The 13903-nt window shown below is 33.4% G+C and overlaps 1 protein-coding gene across 7 annotated transcripts in view; it reads right to left on the bottom strand.

Moving 5' to 3' along the window:
* LOC124369091 (RIMS-binding protein 2) overlaps positions 1 to 13903 on the bottom strand; it is a 351075-nt gene that overhangs the window by 333241 nt on the left and 3931 nt on the right. The gene's annotated exons all lie outside the window — the stretch shown is intronic.

The following is a 13903-nucleotide window of genomic DNA, read 5'->3' as shown; positions in this document are numbered from 1 at the left end:
TCTTTCCGAAATACCTTCTTTACATTGATCAGCAGGAGAAAGAAAAGCTATCACATCTCTTAGGAATAATAAAGACATAATAATTTTACCAGCAGATAAGGGCAACACAATAGTACTTCTAGATTTCGATGATTATATTTTTGAAATTAAGAAACAAATAAATGATACAAAATTTTACAAACAAATCGATTATGACCCAACTGAACGTTTTAACAATAATATTAAGCAATTTCTCGCAGTTGAGGGACCAAAGGAAGATATAAGTCAAGAAACTTTAACTCTCCTAACTCCTAATGTACCAAGAACCCCTGTTTTCTATATTTTACCTAAAATTCATAAGGAAACAAGGCCACCACCAGGGAGACTGATAGTTTCGGGTTATGGTTCTCCAACAGAAAGAATCTCCAGCTTTATCGACGACATTTTGCAGCCAATGGTGAAAAATTTGAAGTCACACATCAAGGACACCGATCACTTCATCACAAGATTGAATGAAATGAAGCAACCCATTCCCAGCGATGTAATTATGGTTACCATTGATGTCCAGTCTCTATACTCAAACATTCCTTACCATTTGGGCGAAGAAGCAATTCATAGTTTTTTAAGCACTAGACCTAAGCAAGCCAGTCCCAGCACAAAATTTATAATGACATTACTTTAATTTTATTTTAACTATGAACAACTTTAAATTTCAAGATAAACATTACCTCCAAATTAATGGAACAGCTATGGGCACCAGGATGGCACCTGCGTATGCTAATCTATTTATGGCAACCTACAAACCTCTTGTATGGTTGAGATTAATTGACGATATTTTTATGATTTGGAATAATAGCTTTGAACATTTAAAAGAATTTTTAGAAAATCTGAACAAATTCTCTATTTTGAAATTTACTGGAAATTTTCTGAAGAAATCATAACATTCTTGGATGTAGATGTTTTTATTAAATCTGGATTTCTCACAAACAAAAATTCACATTAAAGACAGTAACACAATGGATTATCTACATTTCGACAGCTGCCATCCTGTACATGTCACAAAATCAGTATACCAAAGGGTTTATCAGTTAGGGCTAAAAAAATATGTACTGATAGTGCAGATTTTCAAAATTATCTAGAAAAACTTGGAAATGCATTTGTCAAAAGAAAATATCCTTCAAAATTTATAAATAATCAAATTAAACACTCTAATGTTCATAAAATCCAAAATAGTGATGATGTAAAATGTATAACAAAATATTTTCCTGGTTTATATAAAACAAACAATATTCTAAGAACGGCACACAAAATTCTTGAATCTTCACCAATTACTAAACACTTATTTTCAAAACCACCCAGGCTAGTGTTTTGTAGAAATACTAACCTGAAAAATCTTCTAGTACGGCCCAAATTGCCACCTACTGACATTCAAAATTCAGAAAAGAAGAAAAGTTTTAAATGTCAACCCTGTAAAGACAAACGATGTAAACGTATGTTCAAAATTATAAAATCGTCCAATTTTTTTACCAGTAGTAAAACAAAGAAAACTTACCCTATTAGAGGAGAAATTAATTGCAAAAGTAAAAATGTAATTTATCAATTAACATGTAAAAATTGTGCAATGAATTATGTTGGATTGAAAACAAATCCACTGCACATAAGAATGAATAATCATCGTTGTTCGTCTAAAAAAACAGGATGAAAAATTGGTTTCACAACACGCATTAGGCCACCAATAAAATTTTGAACAATGTTATTCATTAAAAGGTATTTGCAAAGTACCAGAAGATGGAAACAAAATTTACTTAGAAAATTTAGAACAGAATAAAATTTAGAATATTAAAATCAAAAGTACCCTTTGGTCTGAATAAAAGATGAAATGATCAATTGTTTTTGTTACTATTATTTTTTCTAAATTCTTTCTCTGTTCATGATCATTCTCTTTGGTGTTAATCACATGTTCAAATATTCCTGTTTATTTATTTATTTATGCAAATGTTTATTTATTTACTTGTGTAAATTTTGTTTGCTGCGTTATTTTTGTTTTATACCTTTTATTATACCTTTTTGAAAACGGAAAAGCCGAAATATTAAAGGAAATTTATACTAAGAAGTCCAATAATTGTTATAATAGAGCAATTCTGCATTTATACACCCGAAGTGAGTATACATATATACAGGGTGTTTGAAAAGTATGGGTACGGCTTAATATTTTAAAAACCATAGGAGATAACATCTATAAACTTTGCACAGTGTCATATGGCTATGTAAACTATTTTTCCTTGCTATTACCATGACATGCCAACCATGGGGGGACGGCCCACAGAGGAAAACATGGAAATCTTAAATTGAAGCATGGGTCGAGTGATACCTCATTTGAAAGAGCTCACTTAGTAGAGTTGAATGCCGCAAACCGCATCTCAAAAGGTTTATCCAATCAGAAATGGCGGGTTGTTTTAGGTACACATTGTGAAGTACATTATGCGCTGCCATTTCTGACTGGATCGTCGTATTCTGATGCGGTTGGCGGCGTTTCACTCTACTATCCAGTGTGTTTTTACTGAATTTTTAAATTAGCAAATTACGTCATAAATTTATAACACAATAAATAAAACTAAAAAAACATCGTATTTATTGTGTTTTATTTATTCAATTTAGTTCAATTTAGATTCACTTCATCACAACTGAGCGAATATTACATTTGTTTGTTGCAAATTACTTGTTTAAGACTTTTATGAGTCTCCAATTGTTACATTCAGGCTTATAGCTGATCTTAAATTTTAAATTAAAGAATTTCTTTCCCCCGTCAAAGGAAGAAGCCAATATCTATTTTGATGTACAAAATTAAAAAAGATCATTTGAGTTTTGGAGGTTAAAGAATTTGTTACTTATTTTAACATTATTATGTAACTTTTATATCCGAATGAGCACAATGGCAAAACGACCTTGTTTAACAGAGCAAATTTTCACTTAAAATATTAAACGTCAGACCCAGGTATTTTTTCTAGACATATGGACAAATATTCACCAGTACACAAGTACATCAGTTTGGCGCTTTTGGTATACCATCAGTACATACCTCTCAACTGATTTTAACTGTTTACTGTAATATGTATACCTCTAGGTTGTAGGAAATATATTTAACTCAGGAAATAGGATGTAGTACAGTTAAATTATCAGCGGTTTGCTTAAATAAAGCTTACGGCGCGCAAAAGGCCCTTGATGCTTAAGTGCATGACAATAGGCCGCTCCATAAAAGAAGAAGAATCAACAATCACAACAAACAGAATGTGCTGAACAGTATCGCAGATATTGTAATATTTGAGACTAACACAGTTAAACTAACTTAAATATATGATAAATAATAATTTATTTAAACTGAAGAAATGTTTAAACTTATAACGCTTCATTTTTTGGTAGGGTGTCCGGGTAGACGAGTTGCCTGCAAGGACAGGATCGCTCGACGCGGCTTGACTCTGGTTAGTTTGTATTAATTAGACTGTTGCAATGGCGCAGTCTGTATCCAATAGATTGCGTCATTGCAACAGTCTACTGACGTGTCTAAGTAGATATGGTCACAATGATGATATACAGGAAAGAAATTAATGTGAAAATGAGCACTGGTACCATTGTTTCACCAACCGACTCCCACACATAGGGAGTTGTGGCCGGATTATATGATCTCGCACTGCCAAGGGCTCTGGTGGCAATTTCTCCGCCTAGTACTCATATTGTTGCTCTGGAGAACCCTAGAAGGCATTCCTATAAGCGATTAAGATTTTAGACCAAAATGCATCAAATACTGAGGTGACAAAATTTCGTGCAAAGGGATCGTGCTCGAAGAGAAGACAACGTTGTTGGCCTCGTTATTGTACCGAGTCGATGTCAGACTTAACGGCTGGTTATCACGATACTTGGCCACTTTCGCATATTGAGTGGCAATGCCACTCAGTTCATCATTTCTTATATGGCCATAGCTGACTTATGTTTTCTTCCTCATGGCAGAATAACTGTCACTGTGCCCCGCCCTAACCAACATCAGCTAATCTCTTCAGACAGACGTAGCTCCAGATTCCAGGAGTTAATCCCTCACCAGTGTAAACCTCAGACGCTCACTAAACGAGAGGTGAATAACTGTCACTGTGCCCCGCCCTAACCAACATCAGCTAATCTCTTCAGACAGACGTAGCTACAGATTCCATGAGTTAATCCCTCACCAGTGTAAACCTCAGACGCTCACTAAACGAGAGGTGAATAACTGTCACTGTGCCCCGCCCTAACCAACATCAGCTAATCTCTTCAGACAGACGTAGCTACAGATTCCATGAGTTAATCCCTCACCAGTGTAAACCTCAGACGCTCACTAAACGAGAGGTGAAATGGAGCTTAAATCTATATTCGCATTGAATCAATCCTTCCCACCATAGCAACATTTTGTGTATAAACGACCTACTTGGCAAAATACATGTAAATATACCCTGCACTTGTCATGCGTATTTTTGTTGGAAGGTAGTCGATAGAAACCTGAACAAACCGAATTTTATTTTTCTCCTGACTGAAGCTGGGCTTCAGGTATATGTTAGAATTTCTGACGACAATGTTTTTGTTATCAAATATGACTTTTTTGCGCTTTGTTAGCTTACTTTAAAGGCTTATTAATTTTTTTAATGCTTTAACTTTTAACATTTAACTTTATTTGCGGTTGTTTTATGTTTTTACTTCTGAGATCAGATATCTGTTCTTGTATCGTAGCATTTCAGTTTCTAAACTATTGCAAATGCTCAAAATTCTGTTAATCTTCCTACTGCATATACAGTTAATGCGGTGATGTTCGAGCTCCATTGTTTTAAGTTAAATGAATTGTTCATCGAATTGTGGAATGGTTTGGACCACTTAAAACCACCACGATTAAGAGTATTCCAAGCTCTTTCAGAAGCCCATTCAGAACAGAAAAATGTGTAACCACCGGGATAATAACTCAGATTAACTTTGCAACACAAAAAGCGTCAAATCAGAGACGATGAGAGCAAGAAGCGGTTATCCGTACTTCATCTTCACGGTTAGTATGCAAAACCTGTGGAAACCGCAGGTATCTTCACACTAAAGATGGACAGTGTGATCAAGCAACCTTAACTATACACAAGCATACAGCAACTATACTATCCAGTAATCTTATCAAACGTTAATTGAAACTCGCTTTTAGATTCCGAATTGAAGTAACGCCATTCCTCAAAAGCTATACTTCTGGGGAATAAATACATGATTTCCAAATCTGAATGTGCGAGCTGTAATTAAGATGATCCTATATCATTTCCAGAAATTATAAGAGAACACATTTTGAAATTTCAATGGTTAAGTTTACTAGAGTTTCGGTTTAAGATCTCTTGGCTAAAGACGGTTTTCCAAAGCTAGGCCGAAATCCCAAGATGGGCTGTTTTAACAATGTCTTGGTGCTTAAAAATAGTTAAGAGATAAAACACTTGCACTTAGAGGGGTCAACAGTAAGGCGAGCGCCGAGCTACCTAATCCACCCAATCCAGAGTTGTCCAAATGCCATACTTCCTTGTTTGCTGAGTCTGAGATTGATTAGTTGGTTTTTAATAACGAAATTTTATTTTTTTAATTCTGCTGAAGATAACATAAAAACAACTTTCATCAATCATGTTACATACCTAATGAGTGCAGACAGCACAAAAGCCTTATCCCAGACGTATAATTAAATTAATTCGTAAAGTTGGCACTATACGCACAACTTTTGAAAAATCATGCACGAGTGAGAATAAGCGCTACCTATCCAAACCGAAATCTCGATTAAGCAAAAACGTCACGTGTGAGGTAAAAAATTATGATGCCTCTTGTATTGATTACAAACACCACTCAACAAACCGGGGACCCTCACCTGTCACTTGTACCACCGTCGAGTCTTCTCAGAACGACTCGACTAGCATCAAAGTAGCAGTCTTAACTGTACAGAACGGTATCAATAACAAAGTAAATTACACTACAAGACGCCTTAGTAACGTATAACGCAGAAAAGTGAAGCAGACGCAGTTCCCAACGCGCTTTCGTTAAAATAACTGTAAACAAATATGATATTCTTATTTCCATCATCAAACCAACGCTAACGACTGCGTCGCTGCCGAAATACTTATTGAGATGCCTGATGACCACTGTCTGGATGACATTTGTAAAACGTTAACTTTCTGAACACAATCTCACTTTTAGCAGGAGAAATCGTCCTTTTAACCATAATATTGTCGGATAAACCTCCAGCAAAGGAGGGGTTAAATAAAAGGACTACTTAAGATTATGGAACTGCATACCAATGCCTAGGGGAGACGCCATTATATCCAGTTACTTCCAAAACACATTACACATTACTCGCCTAAAAGAGGATTCTTGGAGACAAAAACTTTCTAAAGAGTGACCGGATCTTACAACACGCCTCCGACGAATGGGTTTACCCGAAACAGAATGCGATAGCTGTGTGTAAAACTGTCATCTTCTAATCTAGTAATTTTTGTTCTGTGTTAATTTAGCAATTTTTTCACCAGCCTGAATGTTTTATATAAGGGGTTAGTACAATAAATAAATTGCGCACCTTTGTCTCACACTTTTTTCGACCAGTTTTAACTGAGTAGTTGGAAAAAGCCCCATATTAACTCTCAATACTATATCACTTCCATTCTCTCTCAGCCACATTCTCTCTCAGGAAGATTTTGAATATCATATCAATATTTTTTTTCATCAGTACCGATGATTTGGCACATATAGCCTTTCAACATCTATTATCTCCAACTAAAACCCATTTACACTCGCACACACTGAAGGGAACGGTAACATGCATCGAAGTCCAAGTACGGACCATGAGTGACAGGCAGGAACGAAGGCTACTAGAAGGCAGAGGACATTGGATGGCCATGCTGATCGGAGACCTGAGAGAATGGATGAAGCGGAAACACTAGAAGATAAATTTTTATCTAACCCAGTTCCTCAACAGCAATAAAATATGTGTTTAAGATGTGTAAGTTTTGTAAGCTCGTAATGTCCCTGTGGGGATGCTGAGCACGATGACGCCAACCACATGTTTCTTGCAGACGATGGAAAAATGGAAGAAGGGGCTCGAGATTACCACAGGCACCTCTCACCGGACACTATCATTCGGAAAGTCGCCTCTGAGAAACGGGCTTGGGTCAGTGTCTCTGCATATGTTCTTGAAAACCATAAATTAGAAGCGAAATGCAGCCACGGCGATGCCCAACCGACGCACTGATATTGTAGGAACCCTCTGTCGGCTTAAGTGGGCACCCTCTTGAAGTAATGCAGAAAGTAGTTCAGAAAGGCAGTGATGCCTTGGCCAACGCTGCCGGTGCTTTAGTATTTTCCCCATGTTGAAAACACACATGCTCACACAAACATCAAACCATTTACCTAAAGCTGCCCGTTAAGAAGCACAGGCTGTAAGGCAAAACAAACATTTCCTTAGAGGGAAGACCATTTATTTTTGAAGAAAGTAATTTGAAGAGCACATTACAAAATTATTATTATTTTGTAAAATACCATTTACGTATATTGTAACCCGGTAAGTCCTATCCTATACATGTTAAACTAATTTTTGGACCACTTTTCTCTAAAACTATTATACAAGCAGATATCTTAATGAACTTTTCACCATCTACCTTAGTATGCCTAGTGTACACTTAAAAACAGGGATTTTGTAATGTTTTGTTCATTTCTTAATTTATGACTTTTTAAAGAAACACATTAGATTTCACCATACAATTATATTTAATAAGAGTTATGATGTTTATATTTTATTCCATGGCCATATCCTTATGTTAAAGGAAGCTGGCTTTATACCAAATATTACTAATAATATAAAGCATGTGGTAAAAGTTCAATCTGATATTATTAATAGCATTTGAAAAAAATATTCAAAAGTTAAAAAATTACAATTAAAATCTATGAGATTTCTCGAACATTAAAGTAGCCTAACTGAGTTATAGTTAAATAACATAATGGCAGTACTAAACCATGTAATTAAAAACATGCTGTGGCCATAAGATGGATTGTCTGTTTCCTCTTCTACATTTATAAACTATGTATGTGAATATCAATACATTTCGCACACCAAAAATACTAAGAAGCAGGAATTACTATTCTCTGACAAATTTTAATGAAAGTTGAAATGTTATTTTTAATGATATTATCGTAGTCTATTTTTTACCTGACATAGTTGAAGCTAACTGTGAAGTTATAAAGTAATTTTCTAGTTTTTTAATAAGAATTGGTTATTTAAAACTAAAATAAGAACTGTATATGATTTTTATCAATACATTATTTTGTATTGGTATTTTTTAACAAACATTCATAAAATTGTTGCAGGTAATTTTTCCACGAACGAAGTTTACAAATACAACGAAAGAAAAGGATTCGTATGTAATTGAGTTAATAAATTAAAGTCGCATACAAACATTCTTAATTCTAACAAAACATTTTGGTTAAGATCACCTATTATGTTCTTTCTTAATTTAGTGGATGTTAATTTTCCGTTGTCTTAATAATAGAGTAAAGTAAGTAAAATATCTTCAAATTTGAAATGTAAATTAACATGTAATTAAGTTCAGTAAATTATTAAGTAAGTTTACAGTACTGTAAACTATAAAAAGTGTACCACTGAATTATAAAACTATGACATTTTCACAGTATGGCAATATATATCTAAAATTCGTTTAAAGAGTCAAACCATATAAAAACTTATGTAACGGAAAAAACTAATTGAGAAAATAAAGACGATGTTTTCATTCATTTATGACTGTGTTAGCTTGTTGTGTTTTTTACTGTATGTGGTTTGTTGGATCATAGATCTGACATGATGTCCTTTCTGCAAGGAAACCTTTGATATACAATGTGTTTTTAAGTAGAAATGATGTAAACGTTTGCTTTGCATGCATTCGATACTAAGAATAACAAGACATTATTAAAAAGTTTCGCTTTTAAGGATGATAAATAATACTTTACATTGATATTGTCGTCCTACCTTTATCATTAAATTTTAATTATAAAAAAATACATTTTACAACAATTAACCGGTGCTATCGCATTGATTTCTATTTTATCTTCATTTTTACTTACCATACATCCAAACACGAGAGGAAAGGTTGCAAATGTTCTGGAAATTACAATTTTCCTCATGGAACAGAAATATCGTCTAGCAGCCCTGAATTTTCCATGACAGCCTTGGAAAATGTGTACCCTCTTCGCCCACTGTAGGAGGTGTGCGTTCTAGGAGCACCTCTTCACTGGTTCTTTGTTACCTAATGTGTTTTCTCTAATGTATTCAAGTGTTACAGGCTCGCACAATGGAGTCTTATGACATAAAAAAACTAATTATAAAATGCATTTGATGACATTAATTAGAAGTTGCATAATTCAAGAGCAACCAGCCAAACTTACTGTTTATCATTACTCATATAGACAAAACCCGCGCTGGTTAACATCAATCTTGGCGAACACATTTGTTTTTCATCTACATTGCAGTAGTGTATGAGGTGGCTGGGAGCCAATCTGGCACCTTCCTTCTAAGGTATTAAATCTGATCTTGTGTTTCTGAACAACCTGAGATATGAGATGGTTCGCTATTCTCTCTGCCTGAGATAGACTTGCATGACAAATTTATCCAAAACGAAAAAAATCGCCAAGATTATTTACTGCTTTTGAGCAGAACCTATCGAAGGCCAGACAGAACAGACTATGTCTCTTGGAAGTTCCCCTAGAAATAACTTTGAATTAGGCATGTCTCTCTCAATCAAATACCTTCAGCTCTTTTACGTGGCTTTTAAAACTCTGTTTGCAGTATCCAATCATCTCTTCTCTCAGCCGTATCTTTCCGATCACTAAAATCGCCATCTGTTTAAAACTCCGCACGGACAGATCTTACTTCTCGGCTTCTTCACTGGACGCTATGGTCTCTTCTCTCACACGTATCTTTCGGTTCCTGGTGGATGATTCATATTTTGGAGCAGTTGTTAACTATCTTTGGTTTGGCACGCGTGTCGTCAATCTTTCAGAAGCTTCTAGCACAAAAATAATACGATTGAATTTTAATATGGTACCTTTCTTTATTCAGATAGTATCACAAAATATTTACCGTCTACATTCACAGGGACAGTTTAGGGTGTTCCCTAAGTTCAAATAAAAATAATAAGGAACATTTTGGAAGAAAGCTTTTTAATAATGCTTGCCTGTTTATCACACGAAATTAAATGAACACATTGAAAACATTACAATTATTGTTTCTATGTTATTTTGCATTGTGAATAATGAAATAACCAATTACAAGGCTTTCGTAAAGGTTATGTGTGATAGAACACAAAAATGTGTTTGAAAATCAGAATGGAAAAACTGAAAAGATTGTTGCGAAATAGTATTGAAACACTAAATAATATTATGCAGTAAAGATTTCAACCATTAGCAATCACTATTATCGTTTAAATATACCTAGTGCCCAAGAATCCTTCCCCTGAGGATTGAGTGCGCCTTCACCTTACGAAAAGCAAAACGCTTACAGCATCAAAGTTGCCTATCTACACGCCTAAATTTATATTATCTTATAACACGGTTATAACGGCTCATACAAAATTACTAATTGTTTAATTTTTAAAATACTATTTATGTGTTATGTACTCGTAATTTACTCCCTCATCATCATTGCACTTAAAATACGAAAACACAATTTCAGTATTATTTCAAACGCCTAAATTTGTCCATAATCACCAATAATTTATAATAGTGGCCGTAAATACAATAATTGGAAATGGAAATTTAATTAACTGGGGTTTTTATACAAATAAAATTGGTATTGAAACACTAATTTAATAATGACTTAAATATTGGAACAGGGTCAAAAGTCTCTTTGTTCAAAGTTCTTAACACAGGCGAAGTTCAATGCAAAATATAGGAAGTCTCTTTTCAATATTCCAACAACAATGCCAAATACTGCCATTGTCACTTACTAGCCAGGTAACATAAAGAACTAAACTTATCACTATAATGAAAGAGTTAAATAAATTTATAACTTTGAAACTTTATTGCATAAAAAACTGTGATAAAAACTTAGTTATATTAAGTAGAAATTGTGTTTTCTTAGAGGTGTTTCTTAGAGTGTTTCTTTTTACATAAAATATTTTAAAACCAGTATTGAGTATTTTAACATATATTAACTATCGTAGGCTATTAAGAAATTATAAATACATTAAACAACTATGAATAAAAGTGGTTATGCTTGTTAATTGATTAAATACGCATAAAACTGAACGAATCGTTAAAAAATATTACAAAAGTTAACAAGAAAATTCTATCTAGTTCCTTTTATAAATAATTTCATATTTAAACCAGTATATATAGGGCTTTCATACATTTTTGATAACCAAAAATGGAATATTCCTATGTCTTTATTCATACTTGTGGTGCACTTATTGTCTTCATTAGGACACTAGCAGATACAAAATAAGCCAATATTCAGAAATAAGAGTTCATGAGTTATTTCAAATACTGTTGGCCGATTAGGATGGAGTACTTGATCATTTTACGGAAAGTGACTACAGAAAAAGATTGCCTATCTAAACGCATTAACACGTACGCTACTAATGGTCACAGGAGCATTCTCTTGTTTGAATGCCATTTTCGGTATTGTCCCCCTGGGCAGTCGAGTGCTAACGTGGTATACTGTAGCTGGAGTGGTGTCCAAATATAATATGTTCACTTACAATGGTCTTATGAGTACTCTTTAACATGCCTGCCAATATTTTTTCGTAGACACATATATATTTTACACTGCTCAGTACCCAAAGTGTTAATCTATTTAATCGTATAATAGTAGTATAACGGTTCCCGCGAGGCTATTATGAGTGTTTCATATGTTTTCGTGAATTAAATTATTTTTACATTATGTAATTTACTTCCTAATTATTCTGTATGTGAAATATTAAAACAAAATACTTATATTGTGCAAAAGCTTAAATTTTTCTATGAGCCACCAGGAATTTATAAAAGTGGAAATTTAATGAATGGGGGTTATCACAATACCCAAAATAAGATATTTAGGTACACGAGGCTTGTTAAAGTAAAATAGTCTACTTCACAAATTCGCATAATATCTTGGATGTTATTAATATGTTTATAATGTTATAAATAAGCTATATTTAAATATATATATATATATATATATATATATATATATATATATATGTTATATATATATAGTTAAAAACCTTAAATTGTGTTACGGAAGAATAAAGAACAGTCCCGGCGGAGCACGTATTAAATATCTTAAGTTTTAAGCATTTTCTTACTGTCATATTTTTTTATAATATTCAATTCAGTCACTTTTACAAAAATGTATCCATCCAACCAAATTATAATTTTTTATATACAATTACTACCTCACAAAAATAGCTTTAAGTAGCAAGCGTCAAGAGTTTTATGAATAAGAATGAAAACATGTTTCTTACAAAACTGAACAAACTTTACATCTTATCTGCCTTTTACTGGTACACGATTGCAACTAAAACTTCTTACTTTTAGTTCTTATTTCCAATGTTTAAATTGAAGTCGCATTATGTACTGCAAAATCTACCAATTCAGTTAAATTATCTTTAACTTGTACTGTTTAACCAAAGGTACCTTCTATAAAAATCAAATTAGGTTACGTAAGAAGGGTTAGGTTAGTAGGTCAAGTCCATACAAATAAGAAAAGTTTCTTTATCACAGTTGATGTGAATCAAACTTAAACTGTTAGTAGTTTAAGTTTTGACATCATTTTTAGTTGGTCTTTTGACATCCCAACTCCATCTTGACTCCTCAACTGACTTATTATACGCTTTACGGCTGTCACTAGCCGTAGTGTTTTAAAATACATAACAGTTAAAAATATGCCAGCTGATCCGTTGTAATAATAATAAAACTTAACTTGTTTATTACAGATATAACTCAACATTTGATATGCGAATAATAAAACATGTGTTTTTAGTTATTAAGGATATATTTGTATGTATTATATTGAGTTGAAGAAAAAAAATTAGAAAAGGCTAAAAATAAAGATGTTATATAGCGGTCTGTATTAGTTAACCAAACAAATAACTGTACAAAAAGGATTGGTCGGTTTCATAATCTACTAATGTGATGAACAACAAATATAATCGTTCTATGAGATAATTTACCTTAAGGCGTTTAGATAGGCAACTTTGATGCTGTAGACGTTTTGGTTTCCGTAAGGTGAAGGCGCGCTCAATCCTAATCGGACAAACTATTCTGAATAGTTCAGGTACTCAATGGATATCGGCGTGTTCGGTATCTTCTAGCGCTCTAATTAAGACAATAATTTCAATCACCCAAAAACTGTGATCGAAAGAGATGATTATCATTTCAACAAGTTTAAAGCTCTTACGAAAGGTATAACATATAAAATCGATAGGTGGTTTACATTTTTTAATCTGTTTATGCTTTATAACTGTGACTTATTAAGTCACCCCGTGTTGACTTCGAGATACTTTTGGCTACTTTCTTGGAACTGAAAGAGTTGTTGTTTTCTTCACCAAAATATTTGAGCTAAAAAGCTGTAAAGTTAGGAGTAAAGGGAAATAAGTATAGTAGAGTTATAAGAGTTCATCAAATTGAAAATTCTATTCCTTTCTAACCTATACTCCTTTCTCCTGATAGTAATGTCGAGTTAGCAAGTGTGCAGTTATAGTTTTACTAATAATTAAGTAATAAATTAATTTTTGTTTTTTACTTATTGCTATGCTACGTGTAGCTTATTAAAAATGCATACAATATCATTATTTTAAAATTGTGACCGATTGAAGACTTAAAATGTTTGAACTTCAAGTCAATATCAAAGAATTTTGGCATGCAATTTCATCAA

Source organism: Homalodisca vitripennis, chromosome X (genome assembly GCF_021130785.1).
Source record: "Homalodisca vitripennis isolate AUS2020 chromosome X, UT_GWSS_2.1, whole genome shotgun sequence".
NCBI classification, from domain to species: domain Eukaryota; kingdom Metazoa; phylum Arthropoda; class Insecta; order Hemiptera; family Cicadellidae; genus Homalodisca; species Homalodisca vitripennis.
The sequence above is the reverse complement of the archived record's forward strand: the minus strand, read 5'-3'. Positions and strand labels throughout refer to the sequence as shown.